The sequence below is a fragment of the Solanum lycopersicum genome, chromosome 2, assembly GCF_036512215.1.
Source record: "Solanum lycopersicum chromosome 2, SLM_r2.1".
Lineage (NCBI taxonomy): Eukaryota > Viridiplantae > Streptophyta > Magnoliopsida > Solanales > Solanaceae > Solanum > Solanum lycopersicum.
Genome location: NC_090801.1, coordinates 48,214,076 through 48,233,031, shown reverse-complemented (window position 1 = coordinate 48,233,031; position 18,956 = coordinate 48,214,076). Strand labels below are relative to the sequence as shown.

The window sequence follows — 18,956 nt, the reverse complement described above, 5'->3', positions numbered from 1 at the left end:
AAGCTATGCGTAGAGAGTTTCAAAGAGAGTTGATCATCATTGAACATCAAACCATATGTGTACAACAATATTCAATTTTTGATATGTGTGATTATACCTTTCAAACTATTTATTTTACCTATTAAAAAAATTAGAAAGTTATCATTCAAATGAAGTTAGCAAATCAAACGGAAAAATCTAGACTTAATAAGATTGTACCTGAAAATTAGAAGACATTTTTATACCCACTTAACAATGGAAGCTTGTGTTGAATGACTAATATTGAGTATGTTTATATAGTGTAGTCTTGAAGATTTGTTGATAAAAACTCTTTGATATTCCTCAATTACTTAATTTGATCCCTTTCAACTTCTCATAATTAGAAAAATACGTTTCAACTTCTATATTAATTGAAAGTTTATTAGTGTTCATCCTATTTGGTTGTTTGACACATAGTAATTGAATAGACTGCTGAACTTCTCATTTTGCTCCTCTATTATGTAATTCAATATTACTATTTAATTAGATATTGAATTTATATTTGGGTAAAGTATTTTATTACTTTTTAATTTAGCATAGGGGCAAAGTAGTAATTCAACTTTACACTTTAGAGCTTCATGCTTATAATAATATATGATATGATGATGTAAGAACAGATAGAGTGACTTGTAGATATCATATGCAAGAATTAATTAAAAAATGCATAGAGAATTTAATGGTATTATTGATGGATCGGAAAAACAAGGAGGAAGAAGTAGAGATACTTGGTGCAATTGACTTAGGTTATAAAGGAAAACCTTGGACATGGAGTTACAGGGAAAATCAATATATATATATATATAAATGAGGACTATAGAGGAGGTGATGTGGCACCTCTATATGGCCTCCATTTCCATTTAACTTTTCCATCTTTTTTTAAAAAAAAAATTATATATCATAAAAAATTACTTAAATTTATTACAAATAAAAATATTTTATTAATGGTGGGTCATTTATAACAAAAACTCTTCATATTTTTTATTTATTTATCTCACTTATAATTAAAAGAGAAACATAATTTATTTATTTTTTACTTTTTTTAATTTAATTTAATTATTTTATTGTAAAAATATATTACTTTATTTATACAAATATACAAATAAATACTTTATTAATGTATGAACATTTATAATAAAAAAAAAACTCTCTATATTTTTTTTCTATTTATTTATCTCACTTCTAATCATGAAATCATAGTATTATTATTTTTTACATTTAAAGTATTTTTATTTTTATTTTTGAATTTATTCACTAGGAGTTACAACCCATGACTTGCCCCTCTTTAATTTTTACTTTTAATAATATTCATGACTCTCATAATTTTTATATTCATAACCTCCAATTTAAATTTATAAGTTTATGTGTCTTATGAAATTCCTTTATTTTGCCTATAAATTTATATTAGTTTCATGAAGATTCACATTCACAATTATTCTTTCTTTTTTCATCATATAAGTTTGATTTGTAACAAAAAAAGAAGTACATGAAGGTAAGAAATACTTCATTGAAATTTTTATTTTTTATTTCCTCTATTTTTGTCTATATAAATTCGTATTTGATTTGTTAAGGAAATTAACATGTAACCAAAAAAAAAAAAGTACATGAAGTTAATAAATATATCATTCTCAAGTCCTTATTTTTTCATTTCCTTTATTTTGTCTATATAGATTCATATTTATTTTCATGAAGATTCACATACAAAGTTATAATTTCTCTTCTTCATAATACTTGTATGGGAATTAGCTAACATGTAACAAAAAAAAAGTATATGAAGGTAAGATATATTTCATTCTTAAGTCTTTCTTTTTATTTTTATGTACTTATACATGCCTTCTTAATATATATTTTTATGTTTGTATTATAATTTATCAAGTAAGTATGATTAAAAAAATCTCTTTAATTCTTAACAATGTTTTATCCGTATGCAATTACTCTTTCTAATAGTTAGTTTTCCATATATAATATAGTTTGATTATAATATTTGTTAGATTTCAAGAATAATTATTATTTAGTATTGTTATTACTATTTAAAAGATAATGTATAAATATATTAAATATGGTTTATATTTCGTTCTTTCTTTTGACATAATTATTTTTAATTCGTATATTTTTTTTATTCAGTTGGTTGCATATATGAAGAGTTTGACATATGGATCAAAACATGATGGCGGATATCTTTGCAAAAAAAGATGGTACAAGGAAAAAAAATGAAGCATAATTAGAGATTATTTTTTCTCTTTGAAATTTATAAGCAACTTAGTTACTTTTGCTAGAGTTTTTAAAATTTTAATTTATGTAAATAATTTAGCTAAATATATTATATTATCAATGCTAATCATTTGATCCTTTAGTATTCCATTTTCTCTTTGTTATGAAAAAAATAGATATAATTATTTCATTTTAACAATAACAAAATTTATAATGATTAATTTCACTTTTATTATAACTTATAAAAAGTAATTGAAAAATATATTATTATTTTCATGATGTCATTTTTTGCGTATGTAACAATCTGTTGTCGTTCTTTTTGCTTTGAAATGTATTTATAATTTTTATGTAGTCACCAATTATTATATTTTCTCAGTTCATTTTTTGTTTTTTCATACCTTATTTTTATTTTTTTATTTTACAAATAAAATCAATACATAATTAGTAATACATTTAGTGGCTAATAAAATTATACATTTGAATTATTTATAACTCATGTCTCTTCATCTTACTTGTAAAGTTTAATACTAAATATGAATCATGACATATGTTTCATTTTTCGTAAATCTTATAAGTATTTAATTAATGTTTAAAAAATTATAATAAGCAAATGTAATAATAAAATAAAATAAAACAATATTGTTTTGACGAAATCAAACTTTGGTTAGAACATCACTACTCCTACAAAAGATAGAGAAAATTAAAACATCTACAATTTTCAACCTAATACAATATATTGTTATTTCAACATATTATCTCTTATTTCATTTACTTCACCACGGTGAATATTTTTTTCTAATATATACATATACAAAACAAACAATATATTTTATATGTTTTAAAAAAGTCTATGATATCGCAGACGAGGAGAAATATAAATATTATCTATATATTCGATACTGATCTATATATTATATATTTCATATTATTATCTTATAAATATTTCATATAATCGCGCAAAGCGCGGATAGTTTCACTAGTGAGGGTATAATCCAGGAAAGGCTAGATTTTGTCTTAGTCTCTCGTAATTGGTAATTAAATTCGAGAATGCGAGTGTGCAATATATTGAAACTGAGGCATCACATCATTCTTCCTTGATGTTGTCTTCTGATGTGGAACCAATTAGGAAGAAAAAATGATTTTACTTTGATAGAAGGTGGATTGAGAGTGAAGGAGTTCAGAATATTATTTCAAAAGCTTGGTCGTATGATTGTAATGGCTTTGAGAAATCTCAAGTTAGCTTTAAAATCATACATAGTCGTAGAAATTTGGAGAGAATTATTGGCATGAATGGGAATATTACAGCCCTTAGGAACAACACTAGTAATTTTGACCGGGTATATTAAGGCTATTGAAAAGAGAATTAAGCAAAGCCTGTAACGATGAAGAGAACTTCTGGAAACAAAAGTCTAGAGATTTATGGTTGCTGGATAAAAATACTTCAATACTTTCACATGGCGACCCGACAGACATCTGATGGGAGGTGGCTGGTAGACCAAACTGATATAATCCAAGAAGTTGGGCAATATTATAACAGTGTGCTCTCTACATCTAACCCGACAGACTTGGACTGTATTTTGAATCATGTTAAAGTGATTGTTAGTGATTCTATAAATCAAAATTTAATTAAGGAAGATGATGCTGAGGAAATAAAAAAAGCGGTGTTTGTGATGCATCCTCTTGAAGCACCAGGTCGAGAGCCTATGACAAAGTAAATAAAAAATGTGGTTTTTAAAAAACAAATGCGGATGTAGGCAAAAATTTGTGGCTATGAAATTGGATATGTCAAGAGCCTATGACAAAGTCGAATGGATTTATTTATAAGAAATGCTTTTACGAATGGATTTCCATAAAATATTTGTCAAATGGATTAGCCTACCACAGGGATAAGACAAGGGATCCACTGTCACTATATTTATTTTTAATATGTTATGAAGGTTTATCTACCTTATTGAACATATTAGAGGAACAAAATGAATTCCAAGGGCTAAAGTTGAATAGACATTGGCCGAGGCGAAACTCATATTTTTTGCTGATGACTCCTTTATGTTTTGTTCAACTAAAAATCAAAATTCATGTTGTGTAGCCAATATCTTAAAGAAATATGAACGAAGCTCTAGAAAAGTGGTCAATCTAGATAAATGAGTTATTTGTTTAAGTAAAAATGATAGAGAGGTGTAGAAAGTTGAGATACCGTTGTTGCTTTGACAACGACAAAGAAATGACATGGGTAGTATCTAGGCTTACCAGTTGTTGTGGGACGTTCCAAGAGAAAGGATGCTAGAGTTATAACAGAAAGAGTCAAGGACAGAAATAAAAGGATGGAAGGGGAAGAGTTCTTAAAAGCAAATATTTTCAAAACTCTACCTTTCTTAACATCATCTTTAGGTTTTTGAATATGGAAGAGTAATTTGTGGAGAGATCTTTTGACTAAGGGATTAAGATGGAGGATTTCTGATGGAAAAAATATTAATGTTTGGATTGACCCTTGGATACCAAATAATAATGGCTTCATCCCTAAGAGTATCCATGGGCATACAAAAATAGGGAACTGTGAAGATTCGACAAACTCAAGGGTCAACACACTTCTCACTGTCAGCTGGAAAAAGTACAAAAAGTTGGTGCACAGTCTGCAACAGTGATAGAAATGGCAGACGCGGCGGAAACCTCAGCCAATGACATTGCTTTAAGGATTGTGACTATTTCACATAAAGATAACAACCAATTGTCACAATCTTATTTTTTGCAACTTGAAAAACATCTCAAAAACACTTGCAAAGGATGACAAATCTAAAGTGAAGAAATATTTCGAAGAGCAACTCAAAACGGAAAGAGCTGGGAGCTTAGTTGTCTTAGGAGCATTTCTTCTGATCTTCAATTGTAATATGTTCCTAAACATATAAAGGAGTCAGTTTGCTTTGGTATGTAAATTCTAAGTTAGTTAAGTTCAACTAACTTAGTGGCAACCTTGTATGTTGCTTAGTAAATTCTAGGTCATCATTTGTGTGGTGATTTAGCGGAAAACCTGCGAGTTCCTTAGGGAATTTTAAGTTGTCTAGTGGTGATAGCTTAGTGGGCAGAGTCATATCTGCATAGGCTCTTCAAACAATAGAGTTATTGCTTGGTTGTGAGATAACTTCCTCTCACGCTTTTGTAATCGGTTTCACCTTTTCTTGTGAAGATTAGTGAAAACGGTTGAAAATCATGTGTGACAGGTTGTGATTTTAATCCCTTGAGGAAGGTGGTTTCTACGTAAATTGCTTGTGTTGTTATTCTGCCTTTACTTACAGTTTGTTTTTACTGTGAGTGAGTCAAGGGACATGGTCCATTGACTGTTAGTGGATGAACGTGTTCTATCAGTCAGGTTACTACATCGCAAAGGATTTGATGGGTAAGACATTGAAAAACTCGAAAACTCAAGTGAGTTGTCACTCTTTTCCAAACTGCTTTTGGGACTTCTTATGGAAGTTGGGAGTTAAAAATAAGCTTAAACACTTTTTGAGAAAATATTACCTGTATTATGCATAATTATTTTATCTTATAGTAAGTTACTGTTTTAGTTACTGCCTTTTAGTATGTGTAGAAGACTCCTCCTATCGTAGGAGTTTATTGTTGTTGCATATTTGTAGAAGAGTCCTCCAACGGTTTAGAAGTTTATGTAGCAATTAGCTTCCTTAGGCTTAGCTATATGTTGTTGTTATTAATTGTATTTAACGCTTTGATGCTGAAATAATAAAATCATCTTTCGACTACTTCTGTCTATCTAAATTAATATGGTATCAAAACCTCTAGCCTCTTACGAGTCAGATCCGTTATATATTTTTTGTCCCAACTATGACTGAATCTCAAGGAACAACCCCTCCTGTTGTTATTACCACTCGTGATGCTACTGCCACCAACAGCAGTGCTTCGGCTGCTTCACCTATAATTCACGTGGTACAATTCAATCCCGCGTCTTAGTTACTTATCAAACTACAAGGTAACCACAACTTCTCAACTTGGAAAGCACAACTTGTGATGCTACTCAATGTCCATCAACTAATGGGACATCTTGACGGATCAAACCCGGCACCACCAATGATTGTTACGCAAGATAACCGTATGACTCCAGAACCCATATACCAAATCTGGTTCTCTCAGGACCAACTCATCCAACAAGCAATGATGGCATCTGTCGATCACACCATTGCACCAACTGTTTCCACAACTCCATCTTCTAAGAAAGCGTGGGGACTTCTTCACATGGATTACGCAAATAAGAGCCACACTCGCAATTTTAGCTTGTGCGACCAACTGCAGAATATTAAGAAAGCCACTAAATTGGGTTACAGAATACTTACAAGAGGTTCGATCTGTTTCTGATGCTCTTAAAGTTGTTGGTTCACCAGTACAAGATGACGAACTTATTGTAAAGAATTCTAAGCGGCTTGGGCCCCGAGTGCCGGGAGACTTCTGCTGCCATAAGAGTACTTGACTCTTCCTTGTGTTTTGAAGAATTGTTTCACAAGCTCACAGATCATGAGCTTTTCCTCAAGCACCAAGACCTGGAGAACTCATCTTCCATTATTACAGCTGCAATAGCACAGAGGACAAACATGACAACACAGTCTAACAGGAACAATCATCGCTTTAACAATTAACAATGGAACCAATCTCTCGACAGTCCAACTTCAACAATCAACAATTGAACCAATTTGCGTCTCGACTGTTCAACTCCAACAATTAGCAAAATATGAGATCAAGTTTGAGACTATTGGTTCGATGCCAATTGTGCCAAAAATTTGGTCACACTGCAGATGTATGCCGTTGCGAATCGCACAATCATTTTGAATCTAAGGCCAACTTTGCCTCTAATTTGCAGTCAAAAGACAACTCTTGGGTTCTCGATTCCGGTGCAACTCATCATGTCACGGCTGAACCTCATAATCTTGAAGAGTATACATGCAATAAGGGAATATCTATGGGTGACGGTAAAACCATTCCTATTACTCATACTAGTTTAACTCAAATACAAGCACCAAATTAGTTCTGCTTTCAGGCTTTCTAACACTCTATGTTCTCCATCAATTAAAGAAACCTTATTTGTGTAGCCAAGCTTTGTCAAGAAAATCTCACATCTATTGAATTTTTTCCTTTTACTTTTCTTGTGAAGGACCTGCATACTCAGAAGTCGCTGGTACAAGACCGGAATAAGAATGGACTCAATGAATGGACCGCATCCATCAATCTCGCCTCCACAAAAGTTCCTTTTAAGCTATGGCATAGTCGCTTGGGTCATCATCATTAAACGATTTTATACTTTGTTTTGAAAAAATTTGCTTTACTTGTTGCTACTACAGAGAAATTGAATTTTGTAATGCTTGTTCTTCTAATAAAGCACATCGTTTGCCATTTCAACGACTCACTTTATCCAATAATGTACCTCTTCAGGTCATTTTTAGCGATTTATGGGGACCATCCCCCATTTTATCACTAGACAAAAAGTTATATTAGTGTATCTTTGTTGATCAATACACCAAGTATACTTGGTTGTATACACTTAAAATAAAAGTGAAGTCGCCTCTTTGTTCCAAACTTTTCGTCCTTTAGTAGATAATTTTTTCAAAACAAAAATTAAATCTCTTTATACTGATCGAGGAGGTGAATACAAAAGTGTTCAGTGCTATCTTCAACAAAAGGACATTGAAGATTTATTTTCACCTCCATAAATGCCACAACGTGTTGCCATAGCTGAACGTCATCATCGTCATATTGTTGAGACAGCCAAGACACTTCTCCATGAGGCATCCCTACCACCAGACCTATGGTCTTTTTCATGCCATCAAGTTGTTTATCTCATTAATAGGCTACCCACTCCCATCTTACATAACGCGTCACCCTTCCAACAATTATTTGGTAAACCACCTAACTATGCCAATTTAAAATTTTTGGTGGCTTAAACCCAATACCAAAAATAAGTTGGAGGCTCAGTCCACCCCTTGTGTGTATTTAGGTGTTTCACCAAGCCATCATGCATACCTTTGCTTTGACCCAATGCAGTAAAAAATATTTATAAGTCGTGATGTTTTCTTTTATGATATTTTGTTCCTTTTAAAACGATGTTTCTACAGATAAGGAAAAACATTTCTCAATTGACCTGGGAAGACGTTAACTCCAAGGAGGAAACTCTGAAGTCGATCCCATTCAAACCCCCTCTCATGATATACTACCACCTATACCATTGTCGTTGGAATCCAGGTCATTCTAAACTTTCTTCTACTTCTTCACAACACAATGCTTTCCTGCAGGGCCAGTTGACTGAAGAGGTTATTATGTCTCAGCCTCAAGGATTAGTTAACTCACAATTCCCTTTCCATGTTTGCAGATTAAAAAAAAAGCCATTTATGGACTTAAACAGGCACCACGGGCTTTGTATACTGCACTACATGATCATCTACAAAAAATGGGATTTATTATGTCAATCTGACACCTCTTTGTTTATTTTGAAGAATCTGGTTGCTACTGTCTATGTGCTCTTCTATGTTGACGACATTTTGATCAGGGGAAGTCATCATGGCTTAATTAGACATGTTATTGATTCCTTGGGTTCACGTTTTTCTTTGAAGGATCTAGGGTAGTTAAAAAAGTTTCACGTGGTCTTCGTCTCACTCAATCAGAATACATTCTTGATATTTATTCTGAACTAGATATGAAAGATTGTAAAGGAGTCCTGACACCAATGTGCTTTGGTAAAATGCCTCAGGCAGCTGATGATTGTAAAGGCTCTGGTAAATACATTCACACGGCCTGTCATTTCTTATGCTGTCAACAAAATGTCATAGTTTATGCATGATCCTACTGATGAACACAGGAAGGCGGTTAAAAGGATACTACGGTATCTCAAAGCCACGGCAACATCAGGTCTTCATATTCTTCACAACTCAGACTACAATTTTTCCATTTACGCTGATGTTGATTGGGCGGGAGACCCGAATGATAGAATATCCACATCAGGTTACGCTCTTTTCATTGGGCGCAATCCTGTGAGTTGGTCGCTTTAAAAACAACAAGTTGTTGCTCGATCATCTACTAAAGCAAAATACAAATAAGTTGCAAATGATCTTGCTGAATCACATGGGTACGCAACTTGCTCAATGAATTGTGTATCACCATTCAAAATATCCCCACAATCTTTTTTGACAATGTTGGTGTCACTTATCTCTGTCAGGATCCAGTGTTCCATAGCCGTATGAAACATATTGCTGTGGACTATTGCTATGTTAGGAACCAAGTTCAAGCACATTGAGTTCTTGTCAAACATACTCATGCTTGTGATCAACTTGCTAATACATTTACCAATCCATTACTAGCACCAGCCTTTGCAACGTGTCGTTCCAACTTAAGCGTTGTTGACCCACACTTAACTTTAGGGGCTGTATTTAGCATAATTATTTTATCTTATACTCCCTCCGTCCGGAATGATTTGTCATTTTGCGCTTATCGAAATTTAATTTGATTAATTTTCAAAGGTAAATTAAACCACATTAACTTGACATTTAAAAAAATCGATATTCTAAAACCATATGAAAAGTACTATAAATTACAATTTTTTGCATATTAATATGATGAAAAAATTCATCTTAATATTAGTCAATGTTTTTATAGTTTACCTCTAAAAATAGAAACCATGACAAACAATACCGGAAGGAGGGAGTAATAAGTTACTGATATAGTTACTGCCTTTTAGTTTCTATAGAAGACTCCTCCTATTTTAGGAGTTTATTGTTGTTGTATATTTGTAGAAGAGTCCTCCAACGGCTTAGTAGTTTATGTACCTATTAGCTTTGTTACGTTTAGCTATAGGTTGTTATTATTGTTGTTTTTAATGCTTCGATGCTGAAGGAATAAAATCATCTTTCGACTACTTCTGTCAATCTAATTTTATAACCCGTCCACGGTAATTTAGGAAAAAGACTTAGACAATGTAGATGAGACTTGTTAGATTTGTGTTGTTGGTCCTGAAGATATAGAAATGTCCTTGGTCACAACTTGTGTGGAGGCAATGTCCTATAAATTTGCCTGATATAGGAAATATTACTGATTTTTCTATGACTTGTTCTTAAATACCAAATCTTTCCCAGAATCTATTGACTTGTTAAACTTGAGAGCTAACATTATTTGGCAAATAATTGGTTGTTATTGATTAGGAAAGTTAGAACCAACAGATATTGTTTCTGAAACTTATGCAATAATAAAAGGAGTTTTCTTTCGGAGAAAATAAAAGCACTAACCCTTTTGAAGGCGGATTAGATAGGGATTAAAAAAAGACTTTTAACAAATAATGGTATCTCAAAAGTCTAAATTGAGTAATTTTATTGATACAAAATAAAATCCAATGACTTTACTATATATATCCCTAAAGTTGAGTGGTCTTTAAAAAAATATTATTTCTCTGAGAGACAAGTATTTGAAAGTTAACTATTTAAGTATTAAATCTTCATTCGACATATGATTTGATAACTTGAGGGGAAAAAATTACATTTGATTCTATCAAAATGAGTTGGATCGGTTATGAACAACATGATTTACTATAAGTAGCTACTAGTCCATAAATTTGTTTTTGATATATTTAAATATTTTGCGAGTTAATTTTGTTTATCTAGATTACATTAGATAAATTTTGATTGTCATCTTAAAACTACACTTGTCGGTGATTACGTAGACTCTACCTAATAGGGTTGAGTTGATTCGTGCAACACCACGCGGAGATGACTTGAACATGAGCAAGTAGGTTCTATGATATTTGTCACAAAGTTGATCACCCGTTTGGTCTTGGATATTGTGTTGGTATTACTATATTACTCCCCAATGAAGATACAAAAAAATTGAATACCTTTAGATGATTCTTATGATTCAATTCAATTGAAATGGAATTTAATGATTTTTGATTTAAATTATCTTGTGAATGGAATTGAAAGTATATAAGGTTGAGTTGGAACAAATTTACGCTAGATCCTCCGCATCTCAAATGTAAAATAAATTATTATGTGACATTTAATGCATTTTGTTACGTCAAATAATACTTGCATTGACTTACTAAAAAAGTCGGTTGACACTTTGTTGTGTTTCTTTGTGGTATTCATCCTCGTAAGGCTCTTATAATCACATCCACCGCTCTCCCTGTGAGTCGAGCCTCCTTTTCAGTCGGTCTTAGTTAGTTCCATCTCTTTGTAGGGTTATAACATTAAAAGTCGAGACTTTTAACACACCAGAGTCAATAATACTTATTTGAGTATTGTGATGGTCTACTCGTGGCAAATGATGAGTGGACAAGGCTAAGGTTACTCTTTTCCTGAGATATATGTCGAGGCACCACTTTTATTATGTGTTAGCTAGTATATGTTGTTTTTTTTTCTTTTCTTGTCAGAAATTGTTCCAAGAGTTTATATTTAAATTCAATTATTATATAGAGGTTTCCTAGACTAATAGTTGTGTTGAGTTGTAATAATAGAAATGTACATGACATACATGAAAAAACACATTTATTTTTCTTATGAAATTATTTTTGTATAATTCTAAATTTGAGAACGCTTGATGATTAATTTGAAAATGTATAAAATTTTGAAATAGTTTTTCGCGGTTGGTTCAAATGTGCGGTCTATGTGTGGATTTGATTCGCTCATGTAGTTGAATGCTAGTCACTTGGATTTTGGACTACTCTTTCAACCAATAGAGAATCAAAGCTCAAATAGTTCTTTCAAAGGCCATTGCCTCTTTCCAAGTATGTTTCAAATTATATCAAAATCCTTTTGTTTTTTGATAGTATTGAAATCCTTATTTTCCCTTTTCCATATTTTTCTAGATTCCATCAATTCATTCATAACAGAGGATCCAATCTAACTCAAACTAACAAAAAGAAAAGAAAATTCATGTGTATGCAGACTAGAAACTGATATATAACTTAAAATGAATAAAAATAAACAATTTTGTGTATACCTGACAAAAATCCTGTCCAGTAGTCCATGTAACCTTCTTCAAAGTCATGATAAAAAATCAACTTTTTATCAGTAAAAGCAAATCTGAAACAGAAACAGAACAGAAATAGAGATCAGAACCCTAGAAGTCGTGAAGACATCAAGGATGAAAACGTTGTGCCGTTGCGGCCTGCGGGAGGGAGGGAGTGAGTGAGTAAAATGTAGTTTTTGTTTTTGTATTCTGTCTGTAGCATGAAAAATCCCTACATGCCTTTTTACTTTTTCATTACGACATGTCTTTTTATTTTTTCATTTAGGGTTAATTAGATCAAAATACCCCTATACTACTACTTAGTTACGGATACATCCATTAATCAATTATATTGATGTTATTATTATCCTCCGCTTTAATTTTATTTCTCATTTATTCTAAAAATAGATTTTTATTTTTACTTTATTACTTTTGACATATAAGAAAAAGATAATATATTATTTTCATGTTTGACCATCAACATTAAATAGATATTTTTCAAGACATCGTTTAATAGGGAATAGTGTGGTAAAATATCTATATCAATAATTATTTTTTAATGGGTGTGTTAAGTCAAATCGTGGCAAGTAGAAGTGAACAGAGAGAGTAAAAGATAAACTAAAAGTAATTATAAACATTAAGATTGATTTATTTTTATGAAATTTTAAAAAGAATGATAAATTCTTTTCATAATTGAGTAAGATTAGAGAAGACATTTTTTTTAATATTTATCATTCAAAACTTGTAAATTGAAAATTAAAATAAATATTCAATAAGATATAATCAATTATTAGTAGTAACTTGATAGTATTCTCCAAAGCTAATCGAGTTACACATAATTTCTCTCAATACCACGATTACAAATTCAAAGGAAATGAAAAATATGTGTTTTGCAATTGAGGGGTAAACCTTTTTGAGAAAAAAAAATAGCAGTTTCCATTTTTTCATATGGTAATAAATTTTATGAAAATCTCATGTAGACAAGAAAAGGCTCTCCCATCTCTTCCCTCTCTGGCTTTTGAACAGAGATTCTTTATTGGCCACAAAAGTATCTCTCAACTTCTAGTTTACTAGATCATTTGTTGTTGCGTTTGTATCAGTAAGCAGAGGCGAATATAGGATTTCAAGAAAACGGGTGCACCATGCTTTAAAGATAAGATAAAAAATTTATAACAATAACTAAGCAGCAATACATAAGAATTACATTACCACAAAAAATATCATCAGTTTACAATTGTACTCAACGAGACTTCATATTTTGAAAACAATCTATAACAACATCATTACTTACATTTTCAAATATCTTCCGCTCTATCTTATACTAAAAAACCATTCAAAAATTCTTCATCAGTGCTATTACGCAGATCATTTTTGATGAGCTTCATTGATGAGAATATTCTTTCGAAATCACATTTAAAAAAGAAGACTTATACCTCTTTTGCGTTCGAAATCATATATATATATATATAAAAAAATTTCTCATAAACCTCTTTTACTTTAACAAACTTAAGGTGATTTTTTAATGTAGATAAAAAGAAATTTTTATTTTTAAATACGTAAAAAGAATTTTATAAAATGCCCTTAAACTATGCGAAAAAATAAAAATGTCATCCATTTGTAGTTTGATAAAAAAATTTCCTTTTGTTAATACTTTGATCCATAAATTCTCTTATTTATATTTAATGGGTCAAAAATACTCATTTTTCAAATAAAATATATTATTAATTCTTTTTATACATTATTTTCCTAATAATATCTTTTAAATTAGAAAATAGTTATCTTACTTCTGTTAAGATAAAATAAAAAATGAAAATATTTCTTATGATGAATATATATTTCTAATGGAAATTTTTGAAACAAAGTATTGAAGGTAAGGTCATGTTTAAGTCAAACTATAAACGGAGAACAACTTTGTACTTTCACATCGTGTAGAGACATTCTTAATCCTTACTTCTTTAAATACATAGTGTACTATATATTATAAAAAACAAACAGTAAATATTTAAGCTAAATAAAATGAAAAAAATATTTTTAAGAATAAATAACAAAGAGTCTATTTGGATGGGAGCTCTAAAGCTTGCCAACATAAAAAATTTATATCATGCATATTATTTTGCTAATATAAAAGATTCTATTTGTATTCAAACCAAACGATTCCTTCATTTATTTCATCTTCCCATGCATCAATGATCAAAGTCAAGTTTCCTACCATAAATGAACTACATTGTAAACTACATTTCGCTTCACTACCTTATTTGTCCTTTGGACCCTTCGCCTGCCCACCACCCGTCAAAGCAAGCTCCCTATGTTGGAAAGTTTTTGGAAGAATGAACAGAGGAATTTACCATGAAAAATAAGTGGTCTAAGAAGATGCCCATCACAACTCCCAACAAATACAAATGGTTAACAAAACAGTATTCATAGTTAAAACCTTTAATATAAGATTAACTTGGACATTGTTTGTGATCTCAAATGACCAATTGTGATAACTTATTCATCATGCTACTAATGTCACAATCATTAAAACCAATTCATAAATAAGAAAATATAGTGCTAAAACTTTGGAATGTAAAGAAAGATTAAACATAATTGTAGGTTGATTATTCTACACTATGATTAATTAACAAAAAAAAATATAATAGAAAACTTGTTTGACAGAAATGTTCAACTAGATTGTCCACATCTAATTAAAAATCAAATAAACAACATAGAATTCTAGAAAATTTTGAGAATTGTATTCATGAATTTCCATTCAGGAAGAAGACAGAGACATCAGATTAAAAGTTTCATGTAATAAATAGCTATGAAACAACTTTCATTATGTGTTATAGCATGAACCTTGAATAAAGGAGAGAATTGTACAAGTCTTATACTCCTATGTGTAACGAAGTTATTCTCCTTTTGTTTTTCACCGTGCTCATTTTTTCTTATGCTTTCTTACTCCTCCTTTTCATCTCAACTTGGCATTTGATGTAAGGCAAGTTCCTAACTTATAGTAGTGAGTAATGACTTTTCTTATCAAGTTGAATTTGGTCTGATGCTAATTAACAAATTGAATGTGATTTTTCGGATTCTCGTATTACAGGATGGCTGAATTCTAGTAGTACATATGTACACCACCATTGTAGCTAAGGCAACTTCATTAATATGTCTAATGAAATAATCCTTCATTGAGAACAGAGTTTGTAATATTAGTTCATAAATTTTCATAAAATTAAACCATGAAAGAGATTTCGTAATGAATAGAAAATTGTAGTACCTGGTGCACTACTGGTCCTTCAGCATCAACATTGCCATGGAAAATCACATATTCAATATCGGCAATGTAAAAATTATATCAAAGAGAAGCTTTTGTTTATCCTTTCACCGGATTGTCACAATAGAGTAGTCTTTATCTTACCAATTAAGGACACTCACATTAGGCCTCTCTTTTTCATTCAATCCTTCACCAACAACACGTTCATAATCTTGGTATGCCAACATTAGTTGGTGATTGTCTTCTCTCGACATATGAGAAACCCTTGGAATTCCTTAATTTATCGCTACCTCTAAGTATATTTCACAATAGTTGCTTCATCATAGAATATTTTTTTTCGGATCATTAACTGTACCTCCCATTTCCTCACCTAGCTATTGTTGGGCGTTATGAGCGCACACATTAGCATCAACCACATTGCATTTGAGATTCGTGAGGACACTACTGACCTGAGACAATAACACCGGCCTATCACTCGAGCTATTGACTCAGGCACGATCATTAGTTTTTTTAGATATTTTCTTGGTATGCTATAAAAAGGAGTAACACTATTCCAAATATGATAACTTGGACACATCGTCAAACAACTTGAATTTATAATCATACAAATTTAATTTTGTACATCATCCAGCTGAAGCAGACAAAAGGTTTCTAGTGATCCCGAGAACATGTTGAGTTTTACCTTCAGCTTGTCCACTCTTGTGCTTTCTTTAAGTTGACATAATTACAACCCTGCTTTATGTCTAAATATTATAAATTGTTAATTCCGCGATTATAGGATAAAGGAATACCCATGATACATTATATCGTATTTGTAAACATTTCTAAATATGCAAAACGTAATTCCAGGAAACTGAAGATCATGATAAGTGTGCATTTTTCCATATACTTTTTGTTTATTTATTTGCAACTTGCAAGCTCGTCCTTCACTCTATTTTTTCACATAAAATGAAACTGTAGAAAATTTGTATTAAAGAAACTACAAACATTTAGCTTTAGCAGGAGCCTAATAAAATAGAATAACATGTGTTTTGTAGTAAAAATAAATAAATATATATATATATATATATATATATATATATATATATATATGCTCACTTGTATTAGTTATCATATGCAAATGAATTTTTTTAAGAGCTCAGAATCATTAATCAGAGTGGCGCATGGCCTTTCTCGAGATCTCATCACATCCCCAATTAGTAAACACAAAAAATCTGTGTGTGAAAGTGAGAGAGAAGGAGTAGCTGAGATTTCGTGCAAATGGATATTGGATTTCACCGATCAAGGAAAATAGAAAATCACTTATAAACTGACAGACCTCACTAATCATAACAACACTACATAGAGTCCTCGTAGCCTCTCATAATTCTCAACAATAATACAAGGAAAAAGGGTCTGATATACCCCTCAACTTTGTCATTTAGAGCTGATATACCCTTGTTATGAAAGTGGCTCATATATACCCCTACTTGTAAACAAATGACTCACATATACCCTTTTCCTCTAACGGAATTGAAAAAAAAATAATTTTAATCTAAATTTTTATTATTTTTTTTTCTAAAAAATATAATCTCATATGAGTTAATTTAGTACTCGTCAAACATATTTTTTTTGACTTTTTTTTGTCAATGACTAATTTATAATTATTATTTTGATATTCAAATTTATTTATGTTTCACTAATATTCTTGTAAAACTTATAGTAGATGACCAAATTTTTTCTTCGAATATGAAATTAAATTACAATACACACAAAAAAAATAGTTTAATTTTTTTTCTTTAAACTAAGGAATGAAAGAAAAAAATAAAATAAGAATGAGTAACTCAAATAATTATAATAAAAGAAGTCGAAAAATAATTTATGTATGAAATAAATTAAATATACCTTGAACTTTGATAGAAGAATCATATATACCCCTAAATATTTTTTTTAAAAAAATTACAAGTAATAAATATAAATTTAAAACTAATTTTTTAACTTCCGTTAAATGAAGGGTATATGTGAGGCATTTTGTAACGGCAGGGGTATATGTGAGCCGTTTGTTTAACGATAAGGGCATATATGTGCCACTTTTATAACGAGGGGTATATCAGCTCTAAATGAGAAAGTTGAGGGGTATATCAGACCCTTTTCCCGTAATACAAAAAGATGAAATATCAAATTCAAATATAATCAACTAATATCATGAGGTTAAAGCTAATGTTGTTTCAGGTAATCTAATAGAGTGCGCATATAAATTTACCTGTATATCTGGAACGTTGAGGCAACAACAAAATTTGAATAACCAACACACCATTTTTGTTATTTCAGTCCATATAGTTCCTATTGATGGTTCACACTACCGAGTGCCTATATTGAATTCTTAAAAAGTAATGTATTTTGAAGAATTCGACACGGATGTGTCAACGTAAGTGAAGATCCGTATAACCTAGCCGAGAGACTATATCATTCATCTGAGAACCCAAACTTATTTGTCGTTTTCAATACTAAAATTTCAAAATGACGAAAATATCTTTTTCTATTGGACAACATAAGCACATTCAAGACAATGGGGAAAGTAGCAAATCTAAGTCGCATTATATTTCAATCAATATTAATTCAAAAGTCAGGGGAAGAACCAAATTTTAACGGAAGGTTGTTAAGAAGACTCGCCTTTTGTTGTTTTTGATGGTATGAATGGTTCGAGTTTCAGACCTGCGCTTGAAGATCCAAACACAACAACTTTTGCTTTCATTTCCTCCATGATTAACAGCTTGGTCGAGTTCCTCTAGCAAATCTTTGATATCCCTCACCAGCATCATGTGACTCTTTACACTACTATTTCCAACTCTAAAATCAATTACATGTTCCGACATGGCATCATTTCATTTCATGAATCTTAACCATCCTTTAAAAATCATTCTATATATCTTCACTTTGTCGTGTCTATCATATAGGTCCTACTAATATTTGGAGTTTTCTATTTATATGTATTTTGCATATTTAATTTTTAATTATAACATACAATTTTATGGTCAGTCAATGCTCCAGAATAAAATGTATAGGTCTTTTTTTTTTCCAGTTCCTCCCATCCACCCAAAGGATCATCTTCAATAACATATCAAAATTCACATTAATTAGAGAAAGCTAACAAAAAATTTAGAGGTGTTTATCATGTAAAAAAGAGGGTAAAAAACAATGAAATTCCAAAATCGATTGTGAGAAGCCCTGCTAGAGAAGAAAATAGCGAGAGGAATATCAAGGGTAAAAACGATTTTGAAACATGCATGAGTAAACAAAACCCAATTAGAAACAAGAAATTATAAAATTCTACAATAAACTACTAAAAAAGCGGAGAAGGCTAAATAAAAGAAGCAGAAATAGAACACCCAATAGATTGTGACTATCAAAAAGGTAAACTTGCCAAGGAAAAAAAAAGGAGTGAGAAGAATAAGAAGGGGAACAAACAGCAATTCAAATGATGAAAACAAAAGGTTAAAAAGGCTTACCA

The 18,956-nt window shown here is 31.0% G+C and overlaps 1 pseudogene; it reads left to right on the top strand.

The window, feature by feature from the left end:
* The first annotated feature begins 6,060 nt into the window (after positions 1 to 6,060).
* On the top strand, positions 6,061 to 9,643 carry LOC138342121 (uncharacterized; annotated as a pseudogene).
* The last annotated feature ends 9,313 nt before the right edge of the window (positions 9,644 to 18,956 follow it).